Source organism: Quercus lobata, chromosome 5 (genome assembly GCF_001633185.2).
Source record: "Quercus lobata isolate SW786 chromosome 5, ValleyOak3.0 Primary Assembly, whole genome shotgun sequence".
NCBI classification, from domain to species: Eukaryota; Viridiplantae; Streptophyta; class Magnoliopsida; order Fagales; family Fagaceae; genus Quercus; species Quercus lobata.
The window spans coordinates 16,858,063-16,873,286 of NC_044908.1; positions in this window are offsets into that span (position 1 = coordinate 16,858,063).

The window sequence follows — 15,224 nt, forward strand, 5'->3', positions numbered from 1 at the left end:
ATTTTTATATTTTTTGTGTTTTTTGAGGAGAGAAACATAAAAGTGAAGCAAAATCAAATATTTAATCATGTTTTTAACAGACATGGGTTAAGAAAATCTAACTGAACTAATCTCAGATGAATAATGTCAAATTTCAAATTACAGATAAGTAACTTAAATTTCGGCCAAAGTACAAGTGGTTAAGTTATAATTTGTCTTATATTTTAAGATTAATTATTAAATTTAATATGTTAAAAAGAAGTAAAAAGAGTTAAAGTTCAATAGCTAAAAACACAAAAATACTAGTATTATGCTCGTGCGATGTATGGTTTAATCAAGAATCATGTGTAAATTAATGAAAAAAAATTATATTAATTAAAATTAAATAGATAATAAAAATAAAGTAATCTTTTACTCTTTTTTTTTTATATATATATATATAATGAAGTAACTTTAATTTATATAATGAATGCATATTGTGTAAAATTAAGTTTTAATAATTAAAAAAAAATCATATATAAGTCCAAAATTAATTGAAAGGAATATGGTAAATAATTATGCAACTAATATAAAATGAGATGCCTTAAAAATATAAAGGGAGCGTGCATAATTAAAACTCAAGTGCATATTTAAATGAAAAACCTTGAATTCAATAATTAAAAATAATAATTGAAAGTATATTTAAGCGGTAACCTCAATGCATTACATAAGTATTATGAACAACCCAAATTACTAAATATTAAAAAAATAAAAATAGATAAACTTACGTAAGAATTGAATTTTTATCTTTGAAAGTGAGGGGGGAGGCACCAAATTTCACCCTATCAAAACAAAATGTGTAAATATAAACTTCAAGAAACTTTTTTGAGAAAAACTTTTAATCGAGTGCTTCAGAACCTCAATGAAACACCCTGAAAAGAAAATAACAAAAAGCAACATGAATAATAATAAAATTCACTAAAAAAATAATAAAAAACAACATGAATAATAAAAAAAAAAAATTGGGAAGTTATTTTTTGAAGCCAAGAGGGATTGAATTTGAGAGAAAAACAAATAACAAATAACCCTAAAAAATGATAGATACTTGGACGTTCAAAATATTAATGAAATAAATTATGAATATGACCTTATTATTTATAGTGACCTAAAAATCTAAAGGTGAGATTCATGGTATAATAAAACTATTATCCATAATAATTCCTATATTTATCCAACAAACAAAATTTCAACCATGGTAAACTTCAACCCAAAAAAAATAAAATAAAATAAAATAAAAATTGTTAAGAAGTTGTTTCTATTTAAAACAATAATTTTAAGTTGTGAATAAGTTGTTATAAGCAAAAAATTAAAATTAAAAAATAAAATAAAATAAAAAAATAAATATATCTAAAATCAAATATATCATAAAAATCAAGTTGTTAATGTTAATTAAATTTTTTTTTTCCTAATATATGGTAAATATCAAGTTGTTAATGTTATTAGTTTTTTTTTTTTAATCCAAAAATTTGATATTCATCCAAAAAATAAATAAATTAAAACAAAATTGTAAGGACACGATTTTTAACGACCCAGGGATGGGCTCGTAAGTAAAGGGGCCCGAACAATACGATTTGTAGAGAGTGGATTTGGAAAGGATAGACCTTGGTCGTTGGGCAACGGTTTAGTCAGGATTTTCATGGAAGCCCATGCGAAGGTGGGTTTGGCTTGTAAGGCTAAGCCTTACACGGATGTGGTGTGAAGATCTATCTCCTCGGACTTAGTCCGAGGAGCGCCTCATCCTCGCCATTCTCCTTTTTTATGGGTTCCCCCCCTCTCTTCTCTCTAGTTACTGGCTCCAGCCCCCTTGAAAATGCAGCAAGCTTCCCTTTTATACTAGTATTTTCTTCCCATTCTTCACCTACGTGTCCGTTTCTCCTTGTTCGGGGTGGTTACTAGTCTTGTCAATCTTCACGTCAGAGTGGTTGGGAAAAGCTGGATAGCATGGTATGAGTATGGGTTTGTCAGGTGCTGGGCTCCACATTAAGGTGCTGGCAGCCTTCTCCCTCGTGCTGCTCTTGTACTGAATCTGTTCTTTTCTTCAGGCGTTTTTGTGAGATGTTGGACGTAAAGTTGTCCTCGGCCACATCCTTGGGCCTTCAAGGAGCTTTCATTGCGCGTCCTTGGCAGTAGGGCTCCTCGGCCTGGGCTTTGAGCCCTTAACACAAAGTGGGCTGGGACCTCAAATCTTGGGCCCCACAATAGCCACTCAAAATCCTGCTGCCCGACTTTTTAGTTGGGGAGGAGGATTTTGATGACGTTAGGCCCACATTATGGCTCATGAAAATCCTGTACTCTACTAGTATTTGTGTTTTTTCTTATTTACATGGGAAACGTGTCAAAACAGGTGGCACTCCTTTATTTTTCACTCACGCGGAGTCTTTTGACACTTCGGTACTCGAGGCGCGCCTTCACGAAGATCTTCAGATCCTACGGCTGTGGATGAAGTTGGAAATTGAGCCAAGTCTGCCTTGTCCGTCGCGTTCCTTGGAAACTTGCATGAATTAAATGCCACCGGTTTGCTCCGTGTATAAATAGGGTAGGGGGTCACTCCCCTCACATACGAACTCTCCTGTTCCCTTCAGAATCATACTCCTTCTGCCATATCCACGATCTCCATTTCTAGTGCCATTCTGCCTCAAAGCAAGATGTTTGAGGCGTGGATGGGGATGAAAGGTCTTCGCACGTTTCAGAGGCACCGAATCCTCATGATACTCAAGGTGATGTGGTACGGACAAGGATGGCACAGATTCAAGCCAATCCCCCATTTTGACAAGGGGAAGATGGTATTTCTCCCTCTTTCAGTCAAAATCCGAAGCAGGTTCTGGTCATGCCAGATTTTTAGTATGTCAGAAGAAAGAATTTCCGCCATCAGCGCCGTCTGCCTTGTCGCAGGCAAATTTTGGTGGGGGCTCCTCAACTTCCGGTTCCCGGCACCTTTTCTTCAACGGTGCGGGCCTCAAGTTGGGTTCCCTGCACCTTTTCTTCAGCTGCGCTAGCCTGAAACCCGGCTTCTCTGCGCCTCTTCTTCGACGGTGCAAGCCCCACGTTGGGTTCTTTGGCTGCCTGAGTTATGGGCATGTAAAAGTGTTGAGGAATGATTTCCTTAACCAACATCTTGGAACAGCAGCCAACCTCTCCTCTGCACTTCTTCTTCGGCTTTATCTTCGTTATCTTGTATCTTTTCTTTTCACTTACGTATTTAGCTTTAGTATAAGCTTATTCTAGCTTTTCATTGTACACTGTACTATTTCTTTGTCTTAATAAAAGATGAGTTTATTATATTTTTTTTTCTAAATATTTTTCCTTTTTGCAACACTTATTTTGTGCATGGGTGTGCTACATGTGTGCTTTCCTTTGATTATACTTAGAGCAGGAAACCTTGAAACAGAACCCTACTAATTCTAATTTACCGATATTACCAAGCATAATAATGATAATTCCCAGTAGATTAAACTCATAAAACTAACCGAGATAATGACTGAGCGCTTCGTAATGCATGCGAGGTGACCGTCCGAGAACGACAAACTTCGAATAATTCGTCTATTGAGTACTTGGTTTCCCCATTGGCTTGAGTCCGAGGACCATACAAGGCCTTGGTTCTGTCCAAAACTTGTATTTTTTCTTTTCTGTACTTGGTTTCCCCATAGGCTTGAGTCCGAGGACCATACAAGGCCTTGGTTCTGTTCAAAACTTGTAATTTTTCTTTTCTGTACTTGGTTTCCCCATAGGCTTGAGTCCGAGGACCATACAAGGCCTTGGTTCTGTCTAAAACTTGTATTTTTTCTTTTCTGTACTTGGTTTCCCCACAGGCTTGAGTCCGAGGACCATACAAGGCCTTGGTTTTGTCCAAAACTTGTAGTTTCCCCATAGGCTTGAGTCCGAGGACCATAAAAGGCCTTGGTTCTGTCCAAAACTTGTAATTTTTTCTTTTCTGTACTTGGTTTCCCCATAGGCTTAAGTCCAAGGACCATACAAGGCCTTGGTTCTGTCCAAAACTTGTATTTTTTCTTTTTTGTTTATTTATTTTTTGAACGTAAGCCCCTAGACCAGGGCGGGAGGAGCTGACTTGAGGACAGAAGTCCCCCTAGCTGCCTGCGCCGTTGGCACTGAAAGGCGTAGCCCCAAACAGAAGTTTATGTCGGAGCAACAACTGCATGTCGCCGGAGATGGAGGAAACTCCGCGAACCTCTGCTTGCTAGAGAGTTGACTCCATTGCCACCCGCGCCAATGCGCAAGCCTTTCTCACAGACGGCGCCAATTGTAAGGACACGATTTTTAACGACCCAAGGATGGGTTCGTAAGTAAAGGGGTCCGAAAAATACGATTTGTAGAGAGTGGATTTGGAAAGGATAGACCTTGGTCGTTGGGCAGCGGTTTAGTCAGGATTTTCATGGAAGCCCATGTGAAGGTGGGTTTGGCTTGTAAGGCTAAGCCTTACACGGATGTGGTGTGAAGATCTATCTCCTTGGACTTAGTCCGAGGAGCGCCTCATCCTCGCCATTCTCCTTTTTTATGGGTTCCCCCCCTCTCTTCTCTCTAGTTACTGGCTCTAGCGCCCTTGAAAATGCAGCAAGCTTCCCTTTTATACTAGTATTTTCTTCCCATTCTTCACCTACGTGTCCGTTTCTCCTTGTTAGGGGTGGTTACTAGTCTTGTCAATCTACACGTCAGAGTGGTTGGGAAAAGCTGGATAGCATGGTATGAGTATGGGTTTGTCAGGTGCTGGGCTCCACATTAAGGTGCTGGCAGCCTTCTCCCTCGTGCTGCTCTTGTACTGAATCTGTCCTTTTCTTCAGGCGTTTTTGTGAGATGTTGGACGTAAAGTCGTCCTCGGCCACATCCTTGGGCCTTCAAGGAGCTTTCATTGCGCGTCCTTGGCAGTAGGGCTCCTCTGCCTGGGCTTTCAGCCCTTAACACAAAGTGGGCTGGGACCTCAAATCTTGGGCCCCACAATAGCCCCTCAAAATCCTGCTGCCCAACTTTTTAGTTGGGGAGGAGGATTTTGATGACGTTAGGCCCACATTATGGCTCATGCAAATCCTGTACTCTACTAGTATTTGTGTTTTTTCTTATTTACATGGGAGACGTGTCAAAACAGGTGGCACTCCTTTATTTTTCACTCACGCGGAGTCTTTTGACACTTCGGTACTCGAGGCGCGCCTTCACGAAGATCTTCAAATCCTACAGTTGTGGATGAAGTTGGAAATTGAGCCAAGTCTGCCTTGTCCGTAGCGTTCCTTAGAAACTTGCATGAATTAAATGCCACCGGTTTGCTTCGTGTATAAATAGGGTAGGGGGTCACTCCCCTCACATACGAACTCTCCTGTTCCCTTCAAAATCATACTCCTTCTGCCATATCCACGATCTCCATTTCTAGTGCCATTCTGCCTCAAAGCAAGATGTTTGAGGCGTGGATGGGGATGAAAGGTCTTCGCACGTTTCAGAGGCACCGAATCCTCATGATACTCAAGGTGATGTGGTACGGACAAGGATGGCACAGATTCAAGCCAATCCCCCATTTTGACAAGGGGAAGATGGTATTTCTCCCTCTTTCAGTCAAAATCCAAAGCAGGTTCTGGTCATGCCAGATTTTTCGTATGTCAAAAGAAAGAATTTCCGCCATCAGCGCCATCTGCCTTGTCGCAGGCAAATTTTCGTGGGGGCTCCTCAACTTCCGGTTCCCGGCATCTTTTCTTCAACGGTGCGGGCCTCAAGTTGGGTTCCCTGCACCTTTTCTTCAGCTGCGCTAGCCTGAAGCCAGGCTTCTCTGCGCCTCTTCTTCGACGGTGCAGGCCCCACGTTGGGTTCTTTGGCTGCCTGAGTTATGGGCATGTAAAAGTGTTGAGGAATGATTTCCTTAAACAACATCTTGGAACAGCAGCCAACCTCTCCTCTGCACTTCTTCTTCGGCTTTATCTTCGTTCTCTTGTATCTTTTCTTTTCACTTACGCATTTAGCTTTAGTATAAGTTTATTCCAGCTTTTCATTGTACACTGTACTATTTCTTTGTCTTAATAAAAGATAAGTTTATTATATTTTTTTTCTAAATATTTTTCCTTTTTGCAACACTTATTTTGTGCATGGGTGTGCTACATGTGTGCTTTCCTTTGATGATACTTAGAGCAGGAAACCTTGAAACAGAACCCTACTAATTCTAATTTACCGATATTACCAAGCATAATAATGATAATTCCCAGTAGATTAAACTCATAAAACTAACTGAGATAATGACTGAGCGCTTCGTAATGCATGCGAGGCGACCGTCCAAGAACGACAAACTTCGAATAATTCGTCTGTTGAGTACTTGGTTTCCCCATAGGCTTGAGTCCGAGGACCATACAAGGCCTTGGTTCTGTCCAAAACCTGTATTTTTTCTTTTCTGTACTTGGTTTCCCCATAGGCTTGAGTCCGAGGACCATACAAGGCCTTGGTTCTGTTCAAAACTTGTAATTTTTCTTTTCTGTACTTGGTTTCCCCATAGGCTTGAGTCTGAGGACCATACAATGCCTTGGTTCTGTCTAAAACTTGTATTTTTTCTTTTCTGTACTTGGTTTCCCCATAGGCTTGAGTCCGAGGACCATACAAGGCCTTGGTTTTGTCCAAAACTTGTAGTTTCCCCATAGGTTTGAGTCCGAGGACCATAAAAGGCCTTGGTTCTGTCCAAAACTTGTAATTTTTTCTTTTCTGTACTTGGTTTCCCCATAGGCTTGAGTCCGAGGACCATACAAGGCCTTGGTTCTGTCCAAAACTTGTATTTTTTCTTTTTTGTTTATTTATTTTTTGAACGTAAACCCCTAGACCAGGGCGGGAGGAGCTGACTTGAGGCCAGAAGTCCCCCTAGCTGCCTGCGCCGTTGGCACTGAAAGGCGTAGCCCCTAACAGAAGTTTATGTCGGAGCAACAACTGTATGTCGCCGGAGATGGAGGAAACTCCGCGAACCTCTGCTTGCTAGAGAGTTGACTCCATTGCCACCCGTGCCAATGCGCAAGCCTTTCCCACAGACGGCGCCAATTGTAAGGACACGATTTTTAACGACCCAAGGATGGGTTCGTAAGTAAAGGGGTCCGAAAAATACAATTTGTAGAGAGTGGATTTGGAAAGGATAGACCTTGGTCGTTGGGCAGCGGTTTAGTCAGGATTTTCATGGAGGCCCATGCGAAGGTGGGTTTGGCTTGTAAAGCTAAGCCTTACACGGATGTGGTGTGAAGATCTATCTCCTCGGACTTAGTCCGAGGAGCGCCTCATCCTCGCCATTCTCCTTTTTTATGGGTTCCCCCCCTCTCTTCGCTCTAGTTACTGGCTCCAGTCCCCTTGAAAATGCAGCAAGCTTCCCTTTTATACTAGTATTTTCTTCCCATTCTTCACCTACGTGTCCGTTTCTCCTTGTTCGGGGTGGTTACTAGTCTTGTCAATCTTCACGTCAGAGTAGTTGGGAAAAGCTGGATAGCATGGTATGAGTATGGGTTTGTCAGGTGTTGGGCTCCACATTAAGGTGCTGGCAGCCTTCTCCCTCGTGCTGCTCTTGTACTGAATCTGTCCTTTTCTTCAGGCGTTTTTATGAGATGTTGGACGTAAAGTCGTCCTCGACCACATCCTTGGGCCTTCAAGGAGTTTTCATTGCGCGTCCTTGGCAGTAGGGCTCCTCTGCCTGGGCTTTGAGCCCTTAACACAAAGTGGGCTGGGACCTCAAATCTTGGACCCCACAACAGCCCCTCAAAATCTTGCTGCCCGACTTTTTAGTTGGGGAGGAGGATTTTGATGACGTTAGGCCCACATTATGGCTCATGCAAATCCTGTACTCTACTAGTATTTGTGTTTTTTCTTATTTACATGGGAGACGTGTCAAAACAGGTGGCACTCCTTTATTTTTCACTCACGCGAAGTCTTTTGACACTTCGGTACTCGAGGCGCGCCTTCACGAAGATCTTCAAATCCTACGGCTGTGGATGAAGTTGGAAATTGAGCCAAGTCTGCCTTGTCCGTAGCGTTCCTTGGAAACTTGCATGAACTAAATGCCACCGCTTTGCTTCGTGTATAAATAGGGTAGGGGGTCACTCCCCTCACATACGAACTCTCCTGTTCCCTTCAGAATCATACTCCTTCTGCCATATCCACGATCTCCATTTCTAGTGCCATTCTGCCTCAAAGCAAGATGTTTGAGGCGTGGATGGGGATGAAAGGTCTTCGCACGTTTCAGAGGCACCGAATCCTCATGATACTCAAGGTGATGTGGTACGGACAAGGATGGCACAGATTCAAGCCAATCCCCTATTTTGACAAGGGGAAGATGGTATTTCTCCCTCTTTCAGTCAAAATCCGAAGCAGGTTCTGGTCATGCCAGATTTTTGGTATGTCAGAAGAAAGAATTTCCGCCATCAGCGCCATCTGCCTTGTCGCAGGCAAATTTTCGTGGGGGCTCCTCAACTTCCAGTTCCCGGCATCTTTTCTTCAACGGTGCGGGCCTCAAGTTGGGTTCCCTGCACCTTTTCTTCAGCTGCGCTAGCCTGAAGCCCGACTTCTCTGCGCCTCTTCTTCGACGGTGCAGGCCCCACGTTGGGTTCTTTGGCTGCCTGATTTATGGGCATGTAAAAGTGTTGAGGAATGATTTCCTTAAACAACATCTTGGAACAGCAGCCAACCTCTCCTCTGCACTTCTTCTTCGGCTTTATCTTCGTTCTCTTGTATCTTTTCTTTTCACTTACGTATTTAGCTTTAGTATAAGTTTATTCCAGCTTTTCATTGTACACTGTACTATTTCTTTGTCTTAATAAAAGATGAGTTTATTATATATTTTTTTTCTAAATATTTTTCCTTTTTGTAACACTTATTTTGTGCATGGGTGTGCTACATGTGTGCTTTCCTTTGATGATACTTAGAGCAGGAAACCTTGAAACAGAACCCTACTAATTCTAATTTACCGATATTACCAAGAATAATAATGATAATTCCCAGTAGATTAAACTCATAAAACTAACTGAGATAATGACTGAGCGCTTCGTAATGCATGCGAGGCGACCGTCCGAGAACGACAAACTTCGAATAATTCATCTGTTGAGTACTTGGTTTCCCCATAGGCTTGAGTCCGAGGACCATACAAGGCCTTGGTTCTGTCCAAAACTTGTATTTTTTTTCTTTTCTGTACTTGGTTTCCCCATAGGCTTGAGTCCGAGGACCATACAAGGCCTTGGTTCTGTTCAAAACTTGTAATTTTTCTTTTCTGTACTTGGTTTCCCCATAGGCTTGAGTCTGAGGACCATACAAGGCCTTGGTTCTGTCTAAAACTTATATTTTTTCTTTTCTGTACTTGGTTTCCTCATAGGCCTGAGTCCGAGGACCATACAAGGCCTTGGTTCTATCCAAAACTTGTAGTTTCCCCATAGGCTTGAGTCCGAGGACCATACAAGGCCTTGGTTCTGTCCAAAACTTGTAATTTTTTCTTTTCTGTACTTGGTTTCCCCATAGGCTTGAGTCCGAGGACCATACTAGGCCTTGGTTCTGTCCAAAACTTGTATTTTTTCTTTTTTGTTTATTTATTTTTTGAACGTAAGCCCCTAGACCAGGGCGAGAGGAGCTGGCTTGAGGCTAGAAGTCCGCCTAGCTACCTGCGCCGTTGGCACTGAAAGGCGTAGCCCCTAACAGAAGTTTATATCGGAGCAACAACTGCATGTCACCGGAGATGGAGGAAACTCTACAAACCTCTGCTTGCTAGAGAGTTGACTCCATTGCCACCCGCGCCAATGCGCAAGCCTTTCCCACAGACGGCGCCAATTGTAAGGACACGATTTTTAACGACCAAGGGATGGGCTTGTAAGTAAAGGGGTCCGAACAATACGATTTGTAGAGAGTGGATTTGGAAAGGCTAGACCTTGGTCGTTAGGCAGCGGTTTAGTCAGGATTTTCATGGAAGCCCATGCGAAGGTGGGTTTGGCTTGTAAGGCTAAGCCTTACACGGATGTGGTGTGAAGATCTATCTCCTTGGACTTAGTCCGAGGAGTGCCTCATCCTCGCCATTCTCCTTTTTTATGGGTTCCCCCCCTCTCTTCTCTCTAGTTACTGGCTCTAGCCCCCTTGAAAATGCAGCAAGCTTCCCTTTTATACTAGTATTTTCTTCCCATTTTTCACCTACGTGTCCGTTTCTCCTTGTTCGGGGTGGTTACTAGTCTTGTCAATCTTCACATCAAAGTGGTTGGGAAAAGCTGGATAGCATGGTATGAGTATGGGTTTGTCAGGTGCTGGGCTCCACATTAAGGTGCTGGCAGCCTTCTCCCTCGTGCTGCTCTTGTACTGAATCTGTCATTTTCTTCAGGCGTTTTTGTGAGATGTTGGACGTAAAGTCGTCCTCGGCCACATCCTTGGGCCTTCAAGGAGCTTTCATTGCGCGTCCTTGGCAGTAGGGCTCCTCGGCCTGAGCTTTGAGCCCTTAACACAAAGTGGGCTGGGACCTCAAATCTTAGGTCCCACAAAAATATATTTGAAAAAAAGTAGATAACAAATTTATTATTAATTTCTACCATGTGTAAAATTTTATGTTCTGTTGAATGTAGGTTGCATGTTTTGTTAAAACACTTATTTTTTAATGTAAATTGCATGTTTTGTTAAAACTACTTTTTTTTAGAATACACTACACTTAAAAAATAAGGATTAAATGGATTAGATGCAGAATTTGGATTATAATAAAATAAGGATTAAATGGATTAGATGAAAATTTTGGATTATAATACACCACACTTAAAAAATAAGGAATAGGTGGATTAGATGAAGAATTTAGATTGTAATTAAATTAAGATTTTTATCAACGTAGAAATTATAAGAGAAGAAAAATTATATATATTTTTAAAATTTAAAAATTTTAAAAAAAGCAATTTAATGAAGCCACTTGGTGCAATCATAGCTTCTAAACTCAACTTTTATTATATAGTCTCGTGCATTGCACAGTTTTACTCTTCAACTTATGTATCATATAATTAATTTGAGAAATATTGAGTAAATGAATATATGTATATATATATATATATATATATATATATATATATATTCAAAAATCACAATGATGTGATTAAATCTAGAATTGGGTTATACATGAAAAAAGTATATCATATTATTTAAATCTAGAATTAGGCTGTACATGAAAAAAGTATATCATATTATCTTAATAAGGTTAAAGAAATTAAAGTCGTACCTTGTGAAAGAGAATAAAATTGTGATAGTTTAAGCATTATAAAGTATAAACTTTGATAACCTTGTGGTGTGCAAATAATATTTTCTTGGGTGTGTTCAATACTTATTTTGAGATTAAATATAGAGACAAAGAGAGATTAATATTTGAAAACAAATCCATTTAATGGTTTTTGTTTACCGGATAAGTTTGAGGTGTTTTTCGAATGTGAGTTTGCTACAAAATTGCTGATGTTATGCTTGTAAGGGAAGCCTATCTTCTTCCTCAATCTCATTCAATGATTTTTCTCCACAATCTTCTGTAACCATAATGTAAAAACAAAAACAAAAAAAAATTAGTAGATTGAATTCTAAGTAAATAAATTAGCAGTTTCTCAAAAGAAAAGAAAGTAAATAAATTAGCAGATATAACAAAACAATTACTTAAAAATAATATTAAAAAAAATCATGTAGTCTACACATGAGGTTTAGAAAGGAAGAAAAAAGAAAAGGATGAAGATAACTGATGAAATACTAATAATATTATGGAGTAGGACTTTCAATAGACAACATATATAGAATTCTCAAGGTATGGAGATACAATTGAACTATAAAAATGTCTTTAAGGCTGGGATCTTTCAGTTTCTATTATTATTATTATTATTATTATTATTATATAAAATGCTTTATAGTTGAATTGCTCAATATGTGTTTAGAAAATCTGAACTACAATTTATAATCTTCCAAATTAAAGTAGAGTATAGGATTGGAATATTGGATATTTGTTATCCAATTAGTGGAGAAGAAGTATAATTCCTTTTCATGGGGAATCAAGTAGTTTCTCTTTTTTGGACTCCAAACTTAATCTATCCTCTTTCTTTCTCCTTGGAAGATTAAGATTGTGTGAAAAGAAGAAGAAGACTAACATCATCTAGAATTTATACACTTGGAAAATTAAGATCATCCGGGGATCTATGGTAAAAAAAAAAAAAAAAAAAAAAAAAAAAAAAGATAGAAGAAGCTATAAGATAGAATAAAAAGGTGAAGAAAACAAAAGGTTAATATCAATTATTATTTACATGATTTAACATTTTTGTTCATTCTAATATCCATTCCGTATATTGATAATCAAGGAGTTATGTCTAAATCTGGAAAATCATGGATGAGCCAGAATTTATGTCTTAATTCAAGAAGTAGAGAATCATGATAGGAGAAAATCATGGAGTTATATTTCAATCTTTATCAAATAGCACCTTAGTGATCTTGAACCAATGTTGGGCTTTTAATTCGATATTTCCACTTAGAAAAAACTAGTCGCTAACCCGTGCAATGCATGAGAAAATCTTATAAAAGTATAGTTTATACATTAAAACATTTTAATTTTACATGAACCATAATAGTTTTAATAATATTTGAAAAATAAAATAAAAAATGAAAACTCAAGCCAATTCAAAATGAACCACTGCAATAACAAAGGCAGTCCTCCCATTCATTCTTGCAAGCCAATAGCAACTGCAAGAGCTATCATGAGGGCATTCCATCGGATAGTTTTGACCCACGTATTTTCCTCTTTATTTTAATCCTATACATCAGCAATTTGAAGTGAGTTTTCCCTAAGTGGTATCAAGTAAAAATCACGTTTGCACAAAACCTAAACAGGCATCAACAATTTTACCAACTTTTTTCTCACTTCATAATAATTATGGAACACCTTGCAAGCTTTAATCACCGATGGCACATCATTGATGTTGAAGTTTATACATTTTCTACATGTGGTATTAAGTTTTAGGGTTTTATAGATGTGGCAGCCAAATGATACATGGAAAGACTTTTATCACATAATAATGATGCAGCAATCAATATATAAATATATTGTGTGTAACAACATTTAAAAGGAACAAATAAAAAATAAGTGTAATTGTTTTGAATTATCCATTCATCTTAATCAGAATTTAACAAACTAAATTTGATAAAATAGTTTTCATACAAATAAAGCTTTATCAAGCTTGAGTATAGTTTCCTCTTATTTCCAAAAGTTCCACATAATTCATCCAACAAAGTCTACAACTCTTCCCAGACCTTTTTCGGAAAAGTGAACGACTCTTCCCAGACCTCACCAAACCTAGAGGAAAAGAATGAAAGAAAACTTCAAATCAAATAATCATTCAGAGGAACAACTGCAAACAACCATGAAAAATTTATGACTTGAGTTTTTATTCATTGAAATTGAACATTTACATGTTTCCTACCATAAGGTTTTGGATTCTGACTCCAATTCCAAATGCCATGTCGCTTAATGTAAAGTTGTAAATTGTCAGCTTCTTATCTTTTTTAGGAATCCATCACCTCTTCTCAAAGGCATTATCCTAGCACGCTGAGCCTTCACCATCCCTGTTAAACTCTATCCCAAACAACTATATAAAGATGCTTGAATCCCAAACATACTAAATAAAAATCCAAAACTTATCCCTACACTTTCTTATTAACCAAACCAAAATTATTATTAAAACAAAAAATACAAACATGCACATAATGATACAAAAAGAAAGAGAGTGTTTATAAGAAAACGCAGATAATACCCAATTGTGATAATCAGAGTCCACTGGTAGCCTATGTAAAAAAAACTTGTAGTCAATAACAATGCAATGCAATCTGCTACATAGATTAAGATCATTCACCCAAAAAATAAATAAATAAATGTGAAATGGGAAGGGACATAGATAATAAATTTGAACATCTTGATAAATCCTATGAAAATTTCAAAGTAATCTGACTTTCAAATGAAAATTTGCTAGAGCACACATCAAGGAATTTAGGATTTTGAACAATATTGAGTCAAGATCTATAACAATGCATAGAATAGTCCATAAGATTTGTGTAGACAAATCATCAAATTTTAAAAAATATAATTTGGTTATCCCCAAATTCATCAAAAACACGAAGTTTAAACCACTATTTGCCTATTAGATTCAATAATCAATATATCAGCTTGGATCACAGTTAAGTCTCTCAAAATATGCTTCAAAAATAGATATGGAAGAAAAAATAACACAACTCTACCTTTTCAATTTGCTATTGCTAGAATTTGTAGACAGCTTCTAAACTTTATAGGTTCAGTCCTTCGCTGTGCATGGTAGAAAGCAGAAAATAAAAGTTAGTAGTAGGAACAAATCTTAGCTTCCATGGTTATACCAAAATTTAAAATACAAACCTTACCATAACTAACAAATAAAAGTTGTAGATAAACAACGAAGCCAAGAAGGACACTGGAAAAGAAGCTGGGGTTTGCAACCAAACAAAGAATCAAACAAAACCTCTCAAAAATCTAGATGCTACTCTTAAAGAAGATTCTTATCAAATTTATTATTAAAAAAAAAATAGCATGATTCTTTGATAAAGTACAAATTCTACATACCCATAAAAATTAGATAAAGAAGTAATAAAAACAATGGTAAACTTGAGATGAAATAATAATTAAACTAAACATAAAACATGTGCAGGTAAACAATTATTTTTCGTTTCTTTGAAATTGAACCAAAAAATAGAACTGCACATATGTGAGGACAGTGAAAATGATGTCAAATATTATCATGATGAAGAACTTGGAAATTCATAACTACCTTAAATTTAAAGAACAATGATATTTATTTCACAACATTATATTGAATAATTAAAACCCTTAAAAATGAGTGAGGAAGACAAAAAGTTGTGCAGATCAAGAACTGAGAGTAATTTGGTAGAATTGTAGAGTAATGCCTTCTTTCGTATGCAAACATATCTCCAAAGTACAAAGCATCTAACGGAACCATAGAGCATGAAAATATATGTTCTTCTCACTAACATACAAATAGCTTAATTAAATTTATGACTAATCAACAACAGCATGGTGTGGAAATTGTTCACCAAAAAAAAGGGGAATATCTAACGATCAAACATATGTATCTAATAATTCTAACCATAAAGCAACTACAACATGAGAATCTAGTTCAAAGTATTTAAACAATAACTAAATATACAAAATGCCCTTTATATATATATTTATAGTGATGGTG